The sequence below is a fragment of the Rutidosis leptorrhynchoides genome, chromosome 5 (genome assembly GCF_046630445.1).
Source record: "Rutidosis leptorrhynchoides isolate AG116_Rl617_1_P2 chromosome 5, CSIRO_AGI_Rlap_v1, whole genome shotgun sequence".
Lineage (NCBI taxonomy): Eukaryota > Viridiplantae > Streptophyta > Magnoliopsida > Asterales > Asteraceae > Rutidosis > Rutidosis leptorrhynchoides.
In genome coordinates, this window is record NC_092337.1 from 429,327,469 (window position 1) to 429,334,183 (window position 6,715).

Below are 6,715 nucleotides of genomic sequence, written 5' to 3' on the forward strand. Positions count from 1 at the left end.
GTTTAGTTGATTTTAAAAGTCAAGTTAGAAGGATTAACTTTTATTTACGAACAAGTTTAGAATTAACTAAACTATGTTCTAGTGATTACAAGTTTAAACCTTCGAATAAGATAGCTTTATATGTATGAATCGAATGATGTTATGAACATCATTACTACCTCAAGTTCCTTGGATAAACCTACTGGAAATGAGAAAAATAGATCTAGCTTCAAAGGATCCTTGGATGGCTTGAAAGTTCTTGAAGCAGAATCATGACACGAAAACAATTTCAAGTAAGATTTCCACTCGAAATAAGATTGTTATAGTTATAGAAATTGAATTAAAGTTTGAATATGATTATTACCTTGTATTAGAAAGATAACCTACTGTAAGTAACAAAGGTTTCTTGATCTTAGATGATTACTTGGAATGGATTTAGAAAACTTGGAAGTAAACTTGCAATCTTGGCAGTATTCTTGATTTTATGAAACTAGAACTTTTGGAATTTATGAAGAACACTTAGAATTTGAAGATAGAACTTGAGAGAGATCAATTAGATGAAGAAAATTGAAGAATGAAAGTGTTTGTAGGTGTTTTTGGTCGTTGGTGTATGGATTAGATATAAAGGATATGTAATTTTGTTTTCATGTAAATAAGTCATGAATGATTACTCATATTTTTGTAATTTTATGAGATATTTCATGCTAGTTGCCAAATGATGGTTCCCACATGTGTTAGGTGACTCACATGGGCTGCTAAGAGCTGATCATTGGAGTGTATATACCAATAGTACATACATCTAAAAGCTGTGTATTGTACGAGTACGAATACGGGTGCATACGAGTAGAATTGTTGATGAAACTGAACGAGGATGTAATTGTAAGCATTTTTGTTAAGTAGAAGTATTTTGATAAGTGTCTTGAAGTCTTTCAAAAGTGTATGAATACATATTAAAACACTACATGTATATACATTTTAACTGAGTCGTTAAGTCATCGTTAATCGTTACATGTAAATGTTGTTTTGAAACCTTTAGGTTAACGATCTTGTTGAATGTTGTTAACCCATTGTTTATTATAACAAATGAGATGTTAAATTGTTATATTATCATGATATTATGATATATAATATATCTTAGTATGATATATATACAGTTAAATGTCGTTACAACGATAATCGTTACATATATGTCTCGTTTCAAAATCATTAAGTTAGTAGTCTTATTTTTACATATGTATTTCATTGTTAATACACTTAATAATATATTTACTTATCATTTAACATAATTAACCAAGTGTATCAATATCTTAATATGATTCATATGTACCTAGTAAGACGTTGTTATAACGATAATCGTTATATATATCGTTTTCGAGTTTCTTAAATTAATAGTCTCATTTTTATGTATATAACTCATTGTTAAAATACCTAATGAGATACATACTTATAATAAAATCATGTTAACTATATATATAACCATATATATGTCATCGTAGTTTTTACAAGTTTTAACGTTCGTGAATCACCGGTCAACTTGGGTGATCAATTGTCTATATGAAACCTATTTCAATTAATCAAGTCTTAACAAGTTTGATTGCTTAACATGTTGGAAACACTTAATCATGTAAATAACAATTTCATTTAATATATATATAAACATGGAAAAGTTCGGGTCACTACAAGTACCAACAACAACAAACGATGAAGTATTGATTCATAACTTCATCGAAGACATATTCTGCAGTGATTATGTAAACTCTAAAGTCATAGAGATTATCTATTTCAGCCTTAACCATAAACCATATGAGTGAACCACAACAATAGAAGGAAGAGTAGAAACCCTAACAAGAATGGTGCGTAAGGTACAAGCTAGACTTGTTTTACCAACATCATCAACAGTACCCTTAGCCTCACCAACACAGTCAGTGCTGTCAACATCGTTAGAATCGTCAGCACCTCTAACGTCACAAGCTCCGCCAGTTCAAGAATCACTGTGGAAATCATTACGAATCATACAACGCGTATATTGTATCAATGAGTTATGAATCATTAACTCAGTTCCTCCGAAGAATTTATATGTATATCATATATATAAAATTTTAAACCATAATAAATCTTTCTGTACTAAGCTATTATGTATGGAACTTAATTATCCGATTAATTCATATTACTAATATGCTATGATGTACATTTTTCGTTAGCAACTTAATCATTGTTAACCACAATCTCTGCTTCAACTCAATGAATTTTATTTCATAATAAATCAAGTGTATTATTCAAATATATGTTTGATTTTTATACTTTCATCATCGATGTACTCGAAACTTTTCAAACAACATCATTCGTACCCTAAGAAGTTCACAAGAGTTCCACGAACACCAACCTCAGGTACCAACCAAATAACGAAGTATTGATCCATAACTTTATTAATATTCTGCGAAGAATATGTGGTCCCTAATAGTTTTGAAAATTACTTATTCTAGCTCAAATCGAAAAGCAAATGAGACTAATATCATATTAACTCATTAAATCCATGATTTACATCTGAAGAAAATATATATGTAAGTATATTTTCATAAAGATTGTAATTAAAAATTCTCTTGTACAAAAGATTATTTGTGAAATTTTTTTTAACGGGTAGGTAATACCCGAGAGATATATAAATTCACAATTAATATATTACAATCTTCGAATCTGATTCAGCAATCACCAACTATATTCACTACTTTCACAACAATATACATCCTTTCATAGAAACCAAAACAACTATTCTCATCCAAATTTGAGTACATATTCTGATTTTGACAAATCAAAATCCAAGTCAAGATTTAACAGAAGACATCACTCTTAGAATTCCTACATCTAGCAAAGCCATACTTTGAATTCAAAACTGTGACAGAACATCACTTCTATTCGTAACACTCAGAAGAATATGAGAATCATTCGAGATTCATGACGATTTCATCATTCGGATATTGACAATGACAAATCTGCATTTAAAACCCTTCGAAAATTCCTAAAGACACTCGAGATGATGATCCAATCACACGATACCCGCAGTCTTGTACCTGAAAAACTCTCGAAACTAAAGTCATAGTTTAACACGTACCAGCGTCATATCATTTATTAGGAAAAACAACTATACGATTCTTTTTCAAAGTAGCCAGTTTTGTCACAGCTCCAGCAAGTCAACTTTGACTTTTTAGTCGGACCAGTCTTATTATAACCTCGATAGATATGTTGCCTTTCCACCATCGTTACTGGGGAACCTTTCATGTTTCACCACATTAGCAGTAAAGTTACCAACAACTTCATTACTCGATGGTTTAAGTCTCTCTGAAAAACCATTACAATTGTTCGTTAAAACACGACCGTATATTCACCCGCATCTTGTAACAAAAACTGACGTACCAATTACCGGGAATTAGCAATCAGTATTTTGAAAATTTTGTAGCGTTTCCATGCCAACAATTATACATATAACGTTTACCTCCAAGACTTACGGATTTCGAATGTGAAGTTTCTGAAAAACACCCTGAACTGCGAACTAGTTCTCGAAATCCTGATGAAGCAGCAAAAACTGTAAACAACCCTAACAGTCAAAAGTTTGATGATAAAGAATAGTGTGTTGGTAAAGCTCAGAAAAAAGAGAAGGTTTGGAACTAGAAAACGGATTGAGCAAAGTATGAAAGAGGCTGTGGATAAATCACAAAGACTGAACCTGCCTTCAAAGGATCCAAATGATTCAGTGTCTGCTGAAATCATTAGCAAACACCTTACTTCTTATTCTAAACCTTCACAGACAATATTCTTCATCATCATCTTATCTTAAATATTATAAGATAACTTCGTATCTCCCATTGTACATATTCTCCATATTTCTGGAGATATTTTGGCAACTATTCTTATCAGAAATCATCTATCTCTCCGTAATATCTGCAACGTAAAAGAAACTGTGTTAGTTTCTAAATTCTAAAAAAAAAATCGAATATGAATGTTTTTGAAGTAGTGTTGGGAACTGAAGCATGAGTTAGTATAATATAATGACACTTGATCAACGTAATTATATTACAGTAATTTATGCTGAGTTTCTAATGGAACGTAATTATTCACAGAACATATCGTCATCATGTACCATTTACACGACTCTTACATTCTATCTAATCTATAAACATATCAAGAAAATGTTTTTCTTGATGATTTGGTCTTTTCCGGGATATTCTAATAATTTAACAAATCAAGATTGTGCCATTACGATTCCTTTCTTAGAATATTAACTATATTCATTTCAAAATTCATACTTACAAATTCTGGACCATTACTCGCTTTACTAGAGATCGAGAGAAGAATATAAAGGCAAAGAGATTCGAAATATAAGGGAAGATATAAAACCCAACAACCACCCAAAAATTATAAACCGTATATATCGATGCATATAGCGATATAAAGACACGGGAGAACTAGAAACACTATAAACCCAAGAGTATAGTAAAAGTAAATAGAATCTTCCGGTGGTAGATGAAAGAGAAGAATGACAGATATGAAGGTTAGGAGTATATCAAGGATTAGAATGGGATGGAGCATATTGATGAATGCTTCAAAGTATGAATTAAAGAAGAAAGTATAGAATATGGGAGATGTGAGAATAAGGAAACGAAGAGGGTGGATTTATAAGGAAATGTCCGACAAAACAATCGAAAAAGATTATTGCATTTAATCCAAGAAGATCCTAATTTCCTTAATCGCCGAAGAACTAAATCTTATTACAAAGATTTTCTTTAAATTCCTTGAATTCTGGAAAACCATCTTGACTACGACACCGGTTAAGTCAAACATATATTTATTTATTTTCACTCTTAAGTGATAGCTTCATTCGTGCTCTTCACAAGAACGAATTATTTTATCCATATTACTCAATAAGGATAAAATTCTATTTACCAACTCATATTCGTCATTAAAACAATTTTTATGGTTAACCATGACAACCTCGATCAAATTTCGGGACGAAATTTCTTTAACGGGTAGGTACTGTGATGACCCGAAAATTTCCAATCAAATTTAAACTTTAATCTTTATATATTTCCGACACGATAAGCAAAATCTGTAATGTTGAGTCTCAAAAGTTTTGTAATCTATATTCATGTAATCAATTACCCTTTGACCATGCCTGACGATTCACGAACAATTATGTGTAAACAATTATATATACATATACATATGTGTGATTTTTAAATTGAGAAATATTAATAAAACATTGAACGGATTAGTTGATATGAATATAAGCTATGAGATCTATTTTATGAACTTGGAAATGCTATCAAGGTATTGAATGAATAATACTTTACATGAACGTATTTGTTCGATGTAAGTTTATCGACTAGATTAAAAGATAATATCAAATGATTGAATTATCAGATACATTGAATTATGATTACGCGTCTCTTTTATGAGGTCCACTTTGAATTAGGAAACCCTTACTTTTTAACGGTATTCGGAAATAATGGTGAAGTGATCTTCAAATAAGAACAAGGTGTCACTTATCGAGAGTTACACAAAAGTTAGTGGAGAATTGAATTTCATAATACATTGATTGATCTATTTTCAAACGTGCGAAAATGTTTTTTTCGATATAATAGAACTTGTTATTAAAATATCTTTGTTTAAATAACATAAGTTGGGGTATTGATTATTAGATATATATATAGAAAACTTGCAACTTGTATTTAGAATATATGTTTTCTAATTAATTAAGTACACGATAGTAACACTCTCTTAGTAATGCGATTGATATTTAAAACGTTAGTGCATAAATAAATTGTATCTATTTAAAGCTTTAAAGTATAAACGAAACGTGTTATAATATTTTTCTAAACGATTATAAAACAAACTTTGAAATATAATTGGTTTTGTAAGACTAAATATTATATTATTTGATAAGTAATTCAAACATATATATATTATGTACAACTTTACAATTATAAATAAAAAAAAATATATATATATATATATATATATATATATATATATATATATATATATATATATATATATATATATATATATATATATATATATATATATATATATATATTTTAACTTAGTCATAAAACGTCCTGATTTAAAATAATATATTTTGATAAACAACGAGTCACTGATTTATAGAAGTAAAATGAGGCCACATATTATTTAAGCAAACGAACTCTTATTCAGATTCATTTGCATTCTGTCTTTCGCATCCCTTTACTCTCTCTATATATAATTTTTTATTATTATTATTATTATTAGTATTAATATTAATATTAAGATTGTTATTAATCTTAATTAGTAGTATTAAGGTTATTATTATTAGTATTATACATAAAATACTACGACCAGGCTCTGCCCGCGTAACCTCAAAATGAGTTTTTCGAGTAGGATAGGGCTAAGGAAAGTATGGGTTATAGCTATGGAGGTGATGGGTATGGTACATGGGTATGCTCGTGAGGTCAATCTAGTATTTATCATCTCCGTTGCGTCTACGTACCTTTTCTGCAATATTGAATCTCAATATTGATACGTGAGTACTCGTAAATTAATTTCTACATATTAATAGTGTATCCCTGACTAGTGCTCGAGAAAATAGGATTATGCATGATTGTACTTTTGATATTGCCCTCAGATAGGATATGTTGAATCCTAAATTAGTTACACATGCGATTGAGATAAGGTATAAGATATGCATGTGGTTGGAAAGCTG